Source organism: Carlito syrichta, unplaced genomic scaffold, assembly GCF_000164805.1.
Source record: "Carlito syrichta isolate Samal-C Ts95f unplaced genomic scaffold, Tarsius_syrichta-2.0.1 Scaffold306507, whole genome shotgun sequence".
In the NCBI taxonomy this organism is placed as follows: domain Eukaryota; kingdom Metazoa; phylum Chordata; class Mammalia; order Primates; family Tarsiidae; genus Carlito; species Carlito syrichta.
In genome coordinates this window covers 262,304-277,979 of record NW_007250603.1, presented here as the reverse complement: position 1 = coordinate 277,979, position 15,676 = coordinate 262,304, and positions in this window count along the sequence as shown.

The following is a 15,676-nucleotide window of genomic DNA, read 5'->3' as shown; positions in this document are numbered from 1 at the left end:
CTCACACCTAAGCATCTGGTGGGTGGGGGATGCCCCCCCCCGCACCTGGCTTTGTGTTCATGTGAAAGACTTGAGAGACTGCCTGTGTAAAATTTGGAGATAAATACCTGCTGTAACTTTCAATAAACGACTTCTGCTCATTTCACTGAACAGTTGTCCACTTTCTTTCTTTCTGTTTCTTCCTCTTTATTTCTATCCTTCCATCTTTCTTTCTTTTAATATCTATCCCTATAGATTCCCACCACATCTGACGCCACCACATCTTCCAAGGGACTCCCCAAAACTTGCAGGGGCTGGTCCCCCACAGCCTAAGATGAGAAAATTCCTGACACATAAAGAAATATACACTTAAAGAAACTTTCTTGAGACATTTCAAGGACTGTAATTTGGGACATTGGACTGAAAGTATCATTGTTGGCTTTATGAATAAGACTTGTTGTCTAAATGCCTATGGGAATCTTGGTTTGTTTGCTACTAAGACCACTAGATGGTAACTTTTAGAAGATATGTATGTGAAGGAATTTTCTTTGTCTTGCCCCTTCACGAATGGTATAAAAGCTCTGTGTTAACTAACATTAAATTGTCATCTGTTCAAGAAGCAGGTGTCCGGTATATTATCTTTGTCTTTCGCCTATCCATCTCTCCTTCAGGACATCTCACGACCCTTGCAGGGCGGGCCCCCGCACTCTCTCTCTTCCAATATCTATCTATAAAATCTCACAGGGTACACACATTGACCCCTTTTGGGTCACATATGCAATCCTGAGTGAGCATCGAGGCCCAGTAGAGCATAATTATTGGATATCCTAGATCATATGAACCTTATGATGGGGATGGTGGAGTAGCTACAATTTTCAGCCACTGGGATCACATGGAATGGGGCAGAACTCGGTGCCCAAATGAAGGGGTCCTGAACAGACACAATCCCACAACATCCATTCTACTAATAGTCTAAATGAACTAAAAACCTGTTAAGAAACTTGCCCAAATATGCACAGTAATTCACAAATAAGTGGGACAAGTAAGATATGCCCTTTAAGCCTCTGTGAATTTATCTGTTCTCTTATTCTTTTTGGGTCTCAGCCTATGAAAAATTCTACTGGGCATTTAGAACTCCTTGAATGAGTCATATTAAATATGGTATGATTTCATCAAAAGCTTAGGTCCTGACTTTTTGGCCTTAGCACCATCTTCTTAGAAACTTCTGCCATGAGAACCAAGTGGAGGAAAAAACAAAGGTGCAGGCTGAAGCAGAAAAAAAGAGAATTGAGGCAGAATCCAAGTAAACCGTGAGCTTGAGCACCCATGGAAGCCAGAGGAGCAGAAACATGGAATGCCAGAGGCTCAGGATGCTGGTACAAGTCAGACTCCATGCTGACTAATTTGTCTTTCAATGGACCTAGAGCTCCATCGCCATCTGAATGCAGAAACCACCTCTGGGAGATCCACCTTGCTCATACCAACACAGTCCCTGTTGGGCAGAGCGTTGTAGCTCATGCCTATAATCCCAGAACTTTGGGAGGTGGAAGCAAGCGGATTACCTGAGCCCAGGGATTTGAGACCAGCCTGGGCAACTTGGCAACACCTTGTCTCTACAATAAATAAATAAATAAAAGTTAGCCGGGGCCAGGCTCTGTGACTCAGCCTGTAACAGCAGCACTTTGGGAGGCTGAGTCGAGCGGATTACCTGAGCCTGCGGGTTTGGGACCAGTTCAGGTAACTTGGCGAGACCTCGTCTCTACAATAAATTTTTTTAAAAATTAGCCTGGCATGGTAGTATGCGTCTGTAGTTCTGGCTACTTGAAAGGTTGAGGTGGAAGGATCACCAGAACTCAGCAGGTCGATGCTGGGGTGGCCGTGAGAGTGCCACTGCACTCCAGCCTGGGTGACAGAGTGAGACTCTGACTCAAAAAACAAAAATTAGCCAGGAATGGTGGCGTGCACCTGTAGTTCCGGCTACTTGGAAGGCTGAGGCAGAAGGATCGCCTGGGTCCAGCAGTTTGAGGCTGCCGTGAGCCATGATCGTGCCACTATACTCCAGCTTGTGTGACAGAGACTCTGACTCAAAAAATAAAAAATGACAAATCAGTCCCTGTTGGTCCTTTGCCATGGACCTGTGTGATTGTGGACTAGCTCTGTGTTGTATTGTGGCAGAGTGTAATAAGTGTACAATAAATCATCACTTCTGGGCAGAAGAATAAAAAAGGGGGAAAAAAACTTAGATCCTGAAGTCAAACAAAACCGAGATTCAGATTCAAACTACAGCACTTGCTAGTTGTGTGACCTCTGCACAATTAATAACATGATATTGGCTGAGCGCTGAGGCTCCAGCCTGTAATCTCAGAACTTTGGGAGGCCAAGGTGAGAGGATTGCCTGAGCTCAGGGGGTCGAGACCAGCCTGGACAACTTGGTAAGACCTCATCCTTACAATAAAAAAAGAGTCGGCCGGGCTCAGTGGCTCAGCCTGTAATCCCGCGCTTTGGGAGACCGAGGTGAGTGAATTGCCTGAGCCCGCGAGTTCGAGACCCGCCCGAGCAACTTGGCGAGACCTCATCTCTACAATAAATCAAAAAATCAGCTGGGTGTGGTAGCACATGCCTGTAATTCCAGCTACTCAGAAGGCGGAGGCGGAAGGATCGCCGGAGCCCAGCAGGTCAAGGCTGCGGTGGCCAGGAGCAGCCACTGCATTCCAGTCTGGGCGACAGAGTGAGACTCCAACTCAAAAAAATAATAATAATAATTGCTATGGTCACTAAGTTGCTATGTAACTAATGCTGCAAATTTTACCTATAAAAGCTTGTCACAAACTGCACCAATTTGCCAAGAGTTTTTCTGGCATTTGCCTACTCTTGACCTGCACGTTTAATAAATTCATAATTAATTAAACTCAACTAGCTGGCAAAGCTTCCTCTCACTTTCTCGGTCATAACAATATTAAATTTATTAACAAAATAATAAAATATAACATTTATTTTTAAAAACTCATGTACAGGCCAGGTTCGGTGGCTCAGCCTGTAATCCCAGCACTTTGGGAGGTTGAGGCGAGTGGATTGCCTGAGCCCGCGGGTTTGAGACCAGCCCGGGCAACTTGGCAACACCTCATCTCTACAATAAAAATCGAAAAATTAGCCAGGCGCGGTAGCACGTGCCTGCAGCTCCAGCTACTTGGAAGGCTGAGGCAGAAGGATCGCTGGAGCCCAGCAGGTCAACACTGGAGTGGCCGTGAGAGGCCACTGCACTCCAGCCTGGGCAACAAAGTGAAACTTCAAACAAACAAACAAACAAATAAATAAATACTTTAATGAATTTTTGCTAATAGTTTAACAAAGTCAGGATGGTAGTTTCTTTCTTGGGGAAACGTCTTCACAAAAGAAACAGGATGCAGAATAATGCTCATCTCAGGCATTAACCTGTACAGTCTCCAACTTTTTCATATCCACTTCATTAGATAAGGAAGCACACAGCAGACAAAACAAAACTTGTGTTGCTGATGAGGGGAAAGGGATGGTTGGGAAAATAGGACACCTATGCTGACTTGATAAAGGATCTTAGGACACTCCCTTATAGCCTATGTATAGAAATAAGTATTTGGGTTAGATGATTTCAGAGGTAACTCCTGTTGGGACTCAGAAAACAATACCCCAAAATATGGCGTTGGCATGCTGAGTGCTTTGCACAAAGAAGACAGAAGTGCCTCAGAAACAAACTTCAGAACCAAGGTCTCTCTCTGATCTCCTGCTCCCTCACTTTTCCCTTTCAAAGCTCAGGGAGGGCTCTCTCTCTCTCTCTCTGAAGTTCCCTTATCTGACTACGGGAAGTTCTTCCAAAAGGAATGTCACTGTCTTAAACCCCCTCCCTGAAAATATCATCAACAACCAAGTAAGAGCAATTACCAGAGAAGAGATTACAAGTCATCACCACACTCACAGGCTATTGCCTGCTCTTCTGGGGGCTGCTGCAAAAACAGTTTTTTATTACCTGAGAGACTTTATTTGCATGATAAGACAACCTTTGTTCACAGTGCAGTTCCCACAACTCAGCTTCCCATAAATTGTCACCATCTCCCAGCCCTCAACCACCAACCTCCAGCCCAGAGGAACTTTGCCCCAGGTTATTGTCTGATTTAGGGTCCATTCATCTCCCCTAAAAATTATTTACTCTTCCTCTAGAATTGCCTGCATTCCCTAATTCCCTCTCCTCTACAAAGAGTGTGCTGACAAAAGATGCTACACTCTATAAAATATTTAAGATGGTTTATTCTGAGCCAAATGTGACCTTAGGCTTGTAGCACCCATCCCCAGGAGGTACTGAGAATGTATGCCCACTGTGGTTGAATTATAACTTGAATATGTGCATTTTAGGAAGATAGAAGTTAAAAGAAACCATAAGTAAATACATGTGAGATTTACATTGGTTCAGTTCTGAAGAGGCAGAATGACTTCAAGTGGGTGCTTATAGGCTATACCTATAGCCTATAATCTATAATCTATAATCTTTGAATCTACCTAGATTCAAAGATTTATTGATTAGCAATTAACAATAATTATCTAAGAAATTTTGAAATGGGCAGCTTGAATGATAAGGGAATCGAGTTTATTGATATGTAGATGAAGCTTCATAGGTGACAGACATCAGAGAGAATAGGAAGAATTGTAAAAGGTGCCTGGAGTCAACGAGTCCTCCCTCAACAGCCAGTTTTATAAGGTCACAAAATGCTTTGATTCTCCTTCTTTATCTGTTATGTGACATTATGCCAGAGTCAGGTTGGAAAGTAAACCACATGATATAGTTAATAAAAAGCCTGTCTCTCCAGGCCCTGAAGTTAGAAATTTGGCAAGCTAAGGAAAAAAGGTCAGAGCTTAATCCTCAAGGATATTTAAACTTCAACAAGCTTTTTTGAGTCTCATATTTTGTGTGGCTCTTGTGCACATATACATGTTAATAGATTTGTGTCATTTTTTTCCTTATTGAAGCGTCTACACCCAGTTTATTTCAGTAGACCCAAAGACTCAAGTCTCCAAAAGGCAAAGAGAATTTACACTTCCAACTCCATATTTCTAAATATGCTACCAACTCCTTGCCTTTTTCAGAAGGCAAATGGTAGATGCAAATAATGACGGGGTTCAAGACATGCCACCCCAAAATATGACTCTGTGAGACCAGAATGTGCCACTTCAAAATATGCCTTTTTGGCTTAAGGATTATTTTAAGAAACTGCAGACACAAGAGACACACTGAGAAGTTACCATTTTGTAAGAGAAATTTAGAAATTTACATCTATGAAAGAAATCTCCATTTGTGTATTATTTCTTTTTTATTTTTCAGTCACAAGATATCATCAAGCAAAGAAATCTTCATTTGTAAGGGCGTTTCCTTCTCTGTACCAGGAAGAAAAAGATGACTCGAAATCATTCTTAGTCAATGGGGAAGGCATTGACTTTAACCTATATAACAAATCTTACCCTTGTTTCGAGGTTTATAGGGTTCTTTCCCACATCCTTCTTTCTTTGTTTTAGAGAAGGATGGTATTTAAGCCTGAAGTTCACAACAATTCTTTAAGATCTACTCTAGAAATTTACTAATTTCTTTGGGTTGTTGTCCATATATTAAACTTGTTTTTCTCTTGACATTACAGGGAGTTCCTAAAAATTATGGAGGGATAAAGAGAAAATTATTTTTCCTCCCCTAAAATAACTTCTTACATATCCTGTGTCTCATTTTATTTTATTTTTTTTGAGTTGGAGTCTCACTCTGTCGCTCAGGCTGGAGGGCAGTGGCACACTCATGGCCACTGTAGCCTCAACCTGCTGGGCGAAAACGATCTTCCCGCTTCAGCCTTTCTTTTTTTTTTGGAGTTGGAGTCTCACTCTGTCGCCCAGACTGGAGTGCAGTGGCTGCTCCCGGCCACCGCAGCCTCGACCTGCTGGGCTCCGGCGATCCTTCCGCCTCAGCCTTCCAAGTAGCTGGAACCACAGGCGCGCGCTACCACACCCGGCTCATTTTGATTTGTTGTAGAGATGAGGGCTCGCCAAGTTGCCCAGGCGGGTCACGAACCCACGGGCTCAGGCAATCCACTCACCTCAGCCTCCCAAAGGCGCGGGATTACAGGCTGCGCCACCGAGCCCGGCTGCGCTTCAGCCTTTCAAGTAGCTGGAACTACAGGCATGCACCACCATGCCTGGCTAAATTTTGTGATATATTGTAGAGACAAGGTCTCACCAAGTTGCCGGGGCTGGTCTCAGCCTCCTAAAGTGCTGGGATTACAGACTTGAGCCACCACACCCAAACTTGGAGGATAACTTTATATTTTTTAAAAACTTATGAAATTAGTTTATGTCATAAGATTTCTGCTCTTATTCTCATGATATGGGCACTCCATTCACACAGACCTATACTACACTTGGACGGCTGTTATTGTAGGAGTCCTTAGTTCAGCAATCTTTTTACTTGAATGTCCTCTAGAGAGGACTTATGTCAACCTTTATTTAAAAAAAAAAAAAAAAAAAGACTGAGCACAGTGGCTCACGCCTATAATCCCAGCACTTTAGGAAGCTGAGGTGTAGAGGATTGCCTGACCCTGTGGGTTTGAGACTAGCCCGGGCAACTTGGCGAGACCTCATCTCTACAATAAATCAAAAAATTAGCTGGATGGGGTAGTGTGCGCCTGTAGTTCCGGCTACCTGGAAGGCTGAGGCAGAAGGATCACCTGAGCCAAGCAGGTTGAGGCTGCAGTGGCCATGAGCATGCCACTGCCCTCCAGCCTGGGTTGAGACAGCTACTCAAAAACAAACAAACAAAAACTGTTGACATAGTGAAATAGTATTTGCTAGAGCAAAGGAAGGTTTCATTTGAGATCATCAAATTTTGGGTATTGTGCCTTGGTAGACATGAAGATACATTGTTTAGCTCTCCCTCCAAGGGAGGGCTTGCTTTACAGGTATGGCAAGCTGAGTTGCATACAGCCTCTACCTGTCAGACCCTTCAGGATCCAGCCTTAGTGCAGAAAAGCTTTGTCCAAGGCCACTCCTTCCCAGGTCAGCCTGCATTCAGTGACTGAATGAGGCATGGACACAAAGGCAAGACATGAAGCCTGACAGGCAACACTCACTACAGAGATCCCTACTGAGTTGAGGGAGGTTTTGCAGGATCTGCATTGTAGTTTAATCTTTTCTGCTAGTCCATCTTAGCTCCTTATCGTTCTTTTCAAAGGTATTGATCTATAATGAATATATTGTACTCCAAAGTATACCTCAGAGTCAATTTCCAGAAAACCCAAATGATTACAGTTGGTACCAGAAGTGAGGTATTCCAATATAGCAAAGGATGAGATTGGTTTTTGGAGTTGGGCCACTAATTACCCCGTTGAAAATACAAACCTAATCACTGCAGCATACGGAGGAAAGACAGCCCCTGACATAAGGAGGTGGTTCAATCATTAAATAATTCACCACCAGCTGGGCTCGGTGGCTCAGCCTGTGATCCTGTGCCTTTGGGAGGCTGAGGTGAGTGGATTGCCTGAGACCGCAGGTTCGAGACCTGCCTGGGCAGGCAAGACCTCATCTCTACAATAAATCAAAACATTAGCCGGGCGTGGTAGCGCGCGCCTGTAATTCCGGCTACTCGGAAGGCTGAGGTGGAAGGATCGTGGGAGCCCAGCGGGTCGAGGCTGCGGTGGCCGGGGGCGGCCACTGCACTCCAGTCTGGGAGACAGAGTGAGACTCCAACTCAAAAAAAAAAAAAAAAATTCACCACCAGTGAATTAGAAGGCAGTACCTGGTGATATGTATTAGGTGTTTGGTATTTAGGGAGGAGACAGAATATCAAATAACAGGAATGGGCAGCTATTGCTAAAAAGCCATTGGTGCGCTACAGAAAGATAACAAATAGTTGAGGCCAAGTCATAGACAACTGAAATTTATTTTCTTGCTTTTTCCAGCTACTATAGGCCAGCCTGGTTAGGGAGTCTTTCATTGCACACAAAGAAGCTCTCATCTCCTGCAGCACAGGTGGTATTGAGTCCTTGGCTTGTGGGATAAGAGTTATTGCAGTGGGAAAAGCTAAGGGGAAGACTCAAATTACCTTAATAAATCCAAAATAGTAAATAAGAATAATCACATTTCTCAGGATTAGATTAGAGTCACCCTTCAGGATATAGGTATTGTGGTTCTCATCATACATCTAGTTAAAACTACTCACAACGAAACTAGATACTGGCCCCTGTAGAAACCAGATAGATCTTGGAAGACGACTGTAGCTCAACCTCAAGCTGAACTAAATAGGAGTCCTGATCACAGCCATTATGCCAGATGTGATATCTTCATTAGAGAAGATTAATATGGCCTCAGATACATGATATATGACTCCCTATTTGGTAAATGCATTCTTCTCTATCCCAGTTCACAAAAGATCAGTAGATGTTTGCATTCACATGAAATGAAGTGGACAATTAATTGAACAATGGTATGCATGAAATGGACAATGATATACAGTAACAATTTACAATTTTGTCCCAGGGTAATATTAACTCTCCCAACATAGAAGAGACAACCACAGACCACCTCACTAATTCATTACACTGATAACATTAGGCCTAATACGCAGAAGAATCATGTTGCTCTCCAGAGGGTAAGTGATAAATCCATGACAATTTTAGGGGCCTGACATATTCCTAACATTTTTAGGAGTATAGTGCTCAGGGGCATACAGGGATGTATCTCACAAATAAAAAAAAAAAACTTATTACACCTTGGATGTTTTTTCACAAAGAAGAAAGCTCAATGCTCTTTGGATTCTGGGAGTAGCATAAACTCATCTAAGGCTACTGCTTTGGTATGATACAAGAGGCTGTTGATTTCAAAAACACGCATGAGTAGGAAAAGGTTTTGGGGTAGGTGCAGACTTAAATAAAAGCAGTCCTCGTGCTTGGGACATCTGATATCGTAGACCCAATGATGTTTGAGGTATTAGTGATAGGAAAACATGCCATGTAGAGTTTGTGGTAGACTCCAGAGGTAGAATCACAGTGCACACCCCTGCAGTTCTGCAGGAAGACCATCTTTCAGTAGATAATTAAATGCCCCTTGGGGAAAAAAAATTCTGGTGTGTTATCAGTCCCTGGTAGAGATAAAATGCCTAATTACAGCACACCAAATAATCACATAAGCAGAACTGCCCATTATGGGCTGGGTGATATAAGGTCCACAAGACATAGACATAGGCAAGTACAGCAAATATCCATTGTAAGATGAAAGTGGTACATCCAGAATTAAGTATTAGGTGTCAAACAAGTTGCATGAAGAGGTAACTCCGATTCCCATGATCCACCCCTCTTGTACCAAGCATTCCTCCTTCATTTCATGCCCATAGCATTTTGAGAGCTCCTGTAGAACCAGTTTAATGAGGAGGAAAAAGCCTGTTCTATGTATACAAGTGAGAAAGGTGCAAGTCTTAAAAGATGGCAGCTGAGCCGGGCTCGATGGCTCAGCCCGTCATCCCACGCCTTTGGGAGGCTGAGGTGAGTGGATGGCCTGAGCCCGCGGGTTCGAGACCCGCCTGGGCAGCGAGACCTCATCTCTACAATAAAACAAAAAATCAGCCGGGCGTGGTAGCGCCTGCCTGTAATTCCGGCTACTCGGAAGGCTGAGGTGGAAGGATCGCCGGAGCCCAGCAGGTCGAGGCTGCGGGGGCCGGGAGCGGCCACTGCACTCCAGTCTGGGCGACAGAGTGAGACTCCAACTCAAAAAATAAAAAAATTAAGAAAGAAAGATGGCAGCTGCATTACAGTCACTCAGAGGTGTCCTAGACAAAAAGCAGCAGGGTAAGTTCCTTTTTTGTGGATAGTGCTTTGGGAAATGCACTTAGCTACTTTGTAGCCCAATGATTCAATATATAGAGACTCATGAGTGAAAGGCCTGGCTGGCTTGGTCAGGGACTGGAAGGAAAAAGATTGATAGATTATAGACAAGGAAGTCTGAAATAGAGGCATGTGGAAGGCATATGGGAGAGAGCATGAGGTGTGACCTTTGTATCACATGTTAATATGCTGATCAGGGCACAGTCTTGTCAGCAACATGACCTGGTCAGACATCTGCCACAGTGCTGGCAAAATGGGCATAGCAGCAAAGATAGAGCTTCCATGGAGGTTCAACAACATAGAACCCCATTTACCAAGTTGACTTAGCCCCTGCTATCACTGAATTTCCAAAACAAGAGACTAAGGCTGAGCTCCCTAATAAGGAAATATTTCTCAAGGAGGCCAACCGGTCCTTCGTGTCAGGTTGACTATTTGGGCTGAAGAAAGCCAATGGTTTCTTCCACAGGAAAAGACATATACTTCTGATACACAGGTTTTCTTTCTGGGTAACAGGGCCTCTGCCAGTACCATTACCCAAAGACTTACACAATGATCCACCAGTATGGGATCCTCCGTAACACTGCATCAGACTAGAAGACCCACTTTTCAGCAAAGGGGATGCAGAAATATGCTTGGCCAAAGGACCCACTGGATATGCCACATAACGCACCAGACACCTGCTGCTGGAGCAACAGAGCAATGCGATGACCTGGTGAGAGCACAACTGAAGACCCAGGTCAGAAGCAATATTCTGTCAGTGCAGGATGCCGTCTTGCAGGGTGTCCAAATGCAGTATATAAACAGATCAAAGACCTTTATAAGGCTCTGTATCCCCCGAAAGGAAAAATATATGGATTTGGGCACCACTGTGTAGAAGCAGGAGTAGCTGGATTCACTTGCTGCCATTACCAATAATCCTCTATGGAGGAAGATATTTCCTGTAAACACATAGGCTATAGGCTCTGCGGGGTTAGAGGGCTTGATCCTCAAATGGGGCACACTTTTCATCAGAGGACACAGCAAGTGTTCTAAATTATAAGCTATGGATACAACATGGGAACTTTGTGCTCCTTTTTTCCAGGGATCAGCAGGCTAGGAGCCACTGTCTTTGCAGGGATACTCGACACTGATCATCAGGAGTTAGAGCTAAGAGCTGGGAATGGTGACTCACTCCTGTAATCCCAGAACTTTGGGGAGGCTGAGGTGGGAGAATTGCTTGAGACCAGGAGTTTGAGCCTAACCTGAGCAATACAGTGAGACCGACTCTACAAAAAAGTCAAAAAAAAACTTAGCTGGGAATAGTGCCATATGCCTGCAGTCCCAGCTACTGGGGAAGCTGAGGCAGAAAGGATCTCTTGAGCACAGGAGTCTGAGGTTGCAGTGAGCTATGATTGTGTCACCGCACTCCAGTCTGGACAACACAGTGAGACTGTCACAACAGGCAGGAAGGACTAAGAGTTGAACTCAGGTGATTCACTTAGGAGCCTCTTGGGACTTTCCTGCCCAGTTGTGAGTTGACAGATACAACTTGGGTCTGAGAAGGAGCTGTGGTGACCAGGGCTCACACCCTCTCAAGAATGAGGATCTGAGCCGGGCTCGGTGGCTCAGCCTGGAATCCCGCGCCTTTGGGAGGCTGAGGTGAGTGGACTGCCTGAGCCCGCGGGTTCGAGACCCGCCTGGGCCACTTGGCGAGACCTCATCTCCACAATAAATCAAAAAATTAGCCAAGCGTGGGAGCACACGCCTGTAGTTCCGGCTACTTGGAAGGCTGAGGCGGAAGGATCGCCGGAGCCCAGCAGGTCGAGGCTGCGGTGGCCGGGGGCGGCCACTGCACTCCAGTCTGGGTGACAGAGTGAGACTCCAACTCAAAAAAAAAAAAAGAATGAGGATCTGGGACATGCTACCAGATAAGCCAGTGACACTGGCAGAGATGGGAACAAAGTGTGAGAATTTAGAGTGGCTACAACAGGAGAGAAAAACACTGCAACAGCAGGGGCTGTGGTTAGTCCTACTCATCTTCCTTCTCTGTCTTTCCTCAGAGAGAGCTCCACCAGAATCCTAGAGCAACTTCTCAGACGTAAAACAGAAGAGTATCCAAGCTGTGAAAGGGGCAAGCTGCATGATCACAGATGCACCATCCAAACCCCTCCTCAAGGAGGGGTTACTGCCCAGTGACAGGGAGCGCTATCAGCAGACAGCCTCCAGTTGTCAGCTTGTTCAGAGTTGGCCTCAGTTGAAAAGAGCTGCTTCAAGCCGGGCTCGGTGGCTCAGCCTGTAGTCCCACGACTTTGGGAGGCTGAGGCGAGTGGAGTGCCTGAGCCTGCGGGTTCGAGACCCGCCTGGGCAACTTGGCGAGACCTCGTCTCTACAATAAATCAAAAAATGAGCCGGGCGTGGTAGCGCGCGCCTGTAGTTCCAGCTACTTGGAAGGCTGAGGCGGAAGGATCGCCAGAGCCCAGCAGGTCGAGGCTGCGGTGGCCGGGGGCGGCCGCTGCACTCGTCTGGGCGACAGAGACTCCAACTCAAAAAAAAAAAGAGCTGCTTCACCTAAGGTTGCTCCCATCGTGACAACCTGACACTGGTGACTGGGCAGTGCAGGGTTACGAGTGCCCACGTGAAGCACTCTTATGGGCAGTACGTGCTCCAGAGCTCCCTGCTGGCTCCTATGCAGTGCAGCTTGACTTTGCTCAGTTCTTCCTTATTGAGTGTCCTATCATTTCACAACTGTTGATCCTCAATAAACGCCTTGCATCCCAAACGTCTTCTCGGTATCTGCTTCCAAAGAACCCAAATGACAAGGCCTTATTTCCCCTGTGAGCAGAAATATTTGGGTTGAAAGTAATACACACGAGTTAAAACAAACATGAGCATTTATTAGAAGGATATTTGGGGTACCTCACAGAATAATTCAATAATCAAGGTACGAGAAAGGCAGAGGTTGATCCGGACATAAAGACAAGAACCAGGTACTGAAATCAGGACTTTCTTTACTCTGCTTCCATGATGGCTTCATTCTTCTCTCTAACTGCAGTACATGTTTCTTCACGTGGTACAAGACAGCCACTAACAGTACCCATATTTAGATATTATAACTTCAGCTACTAGAATTACATAGACAAAGCAGATAGTCCCAGCTTTCGAGAAGCTTTCTAATGGAAAAGACAAAACATGCAATGATTGCTGTTAGTATAGTGAGAAACTCATGTATAGTTTCATTTAGGTTGAATAGGAACAAGGCCTTTCAGCTGCAGACTTGCAAAAGCTAAGAGATTGTAGAAATCTCAAGAAACTCCAAGTTGTTCAAGGTCAGAAAATACTGCATAGGAGGAAAGACAACCTGTTCAGAAACAATAGTGGAAATAGAGGCATTGCAAAGTCCTCACATACCATGAGATTGTTATACTTTAAGTCCACAATGAGCCACAAGATACTTCAATGCAGAAGCGTGTAATCAGAGTTATGTTTAAAAAATCCTAGTGACAAATGGACCAAAAAGAATGAAAGCAAAGTACAATACATACGCATGTAGCTGCAAGGACTATGGTTCAGTTTATCAGCATTTAGGACAGGGCTAGGTGCTGGACATCTAAAAGCTTATTCGTACCATATCTATAGACTAACAAGTCCACTGAAGTTGGCAATCTGTACTCATTGCTGGAATGACCAAATGACTGAGGAGGTCTCAAGGGTCGGTTCTAAATACCTATTGCTCCTTATTCTGCAGTTAAAAAAAGTTGATGTTGATAAATCTGGCACTCTTTGGGTGCATTTCATTTCAGGGTTCTATGAATGATGTTCTTGAAACCAAAATATTAGGACTATGTAGATTCATAGATAATTTTGTCAGAGCCCACAAAGAAAAGCCAAAGAAGGCACTCTTGGTATAGGTATCAAAATTCAATCTGAACCTCCAAAGAAAACCCACTACTTAGTAAAAGAAATACAACGTAAATTGTCCTTTGTAGAACTGTGCACAATTCCAGGTCATTAAGACAATCTAGATGGTAAAAGAGACTAAGACAAGGCAATGTTTCCTATATCTGGCTTCCTTTAGTATTCTATCTCAAGGTAAACTTATTGTGTGTACTCATAAATAAACCCAGTCTAACTTTATTATTATATTATTATTATCTTTTGATTTGGAGTCTCGCTCTTGTTGCCCAGGCTGGAGTGCAGTGGCATCCTCACAATCACTGCAGCCTTGACCTGCTGGGCTCAGGTGATCCTTCCACCTCAGCCTTCCAAGTAGCTGGAACTAGACGCACGCCACAACGTCCGGCTAGTTTTTGTGATTTATTGTAGAGATGAGGTCTCACCAAGTTGCCCAGGCTGGTCTCGAACCCCCAGGCTCAGGCAATCCTCTCACCTCGGCCTCCCAAAGTGCAGGGATTACAGGCTGAACCACTTCAACCGGGCCAGTCCAACTTTAAAACTTTTTCAGGCAACTCTTTTGGGTCCCCTCCCACTGTGAGAACATGTCTATCCTCTCAATAAATCCTGCTTTCAAAACAAATAAACAAACACACACAAAAAACCCTTTTTCTTCTTGATGTGGGGTTTGTAGTAAGAATCAATAAGGGGAAATGTAAAGACATGTTTTTGTGGTATACTAACATATTTCCGAAAAAGACAGAAAAAAATCTAATTCCAGAATCAGAGCTCTCTCACAACGGCAAGCTCCAGTGGGTTGTACACAAAGCACATGAGTCTCCACATTAGACATTCTGATGACTAGGCCTCTACTGTCAGCATCAGAATTTCACCTCTTTGAAATAAAAATAATCTTTTGCTCTCGAATATTCAACTAATAGACAAGAGCTAAATGTCCATTAGCTAGTGAAGGAAGTATTAGGATTAACTGCTTAACAGTTAATGAAATAATCTAGAATAGAAGTGAGCAAAACTACATTTTCAGGGACAGACTCCTGAGATCAGTCCAAGACCCAATGAATTAACCTCTGGGGTTAGGAAAAGGAATCATAATAAATGGAAGAAAAAAAAAATGACAAAAATCACAAAGTAGAACAAAACCACCCTGTAACTATTTGTTTTTTCAAAAAGCTTTGTCTCCTACATTGAGTGAAATAATTTTCAGATATTAAAAAGTAGAAAGGCCATACATTTGAGTATGAATAAAAAATTGGGAGACCACATGTTTTCTAAATTACTACAAGATAGGTTTATTTGACTGTTAATTTAGAAAATTTAGATCAGTTTAGAGAATTACTCTCATTTATTTAAAGTCCCAACTTTCCAAAAATGTTGCAAAATTGATAATTAAAGGAAGAATACTGCTAGACTTAAAGGTACAATACACCACAATGATACAACAAATTGTGCAAAATTTTTCTAAGTTTGTAATCAAGTTCACTGTTGGACTTTTCTGAATTTCATCACCATAAAAAAATATGAACTTTGTCAAGCAACATTATAGACAAAACAGTACAAAATTCTTACTTAGCTTAGGGATGGTCCATGCACTTTTAAAGGGAAGCATACTTATATAATGGCAAGTTTCCCATGAAGATAATATAACTGGTCAAAGAAGGTGAAACACAAATGTTTCAAATGATAAAGCAATGGAAATATTGTCCTCTAATAGATAATCCTTAACTTACAACGGTTTGACTTAGCTTTCCAAAATTACAATGGTACCCATACGACTATTGTTTTTCACTTTCAGTACGGGATTCAGTAGTATACAGGTAAGGTTAGGCAAAGCTATGATGTGTGGTAGGTTAGATAGTATTAAATGCATTTTGACTTTATTTATTTATTTTGAGTTGGAGTCTCACTCTGTCGCCCAGACTGGAGTGCAGTGG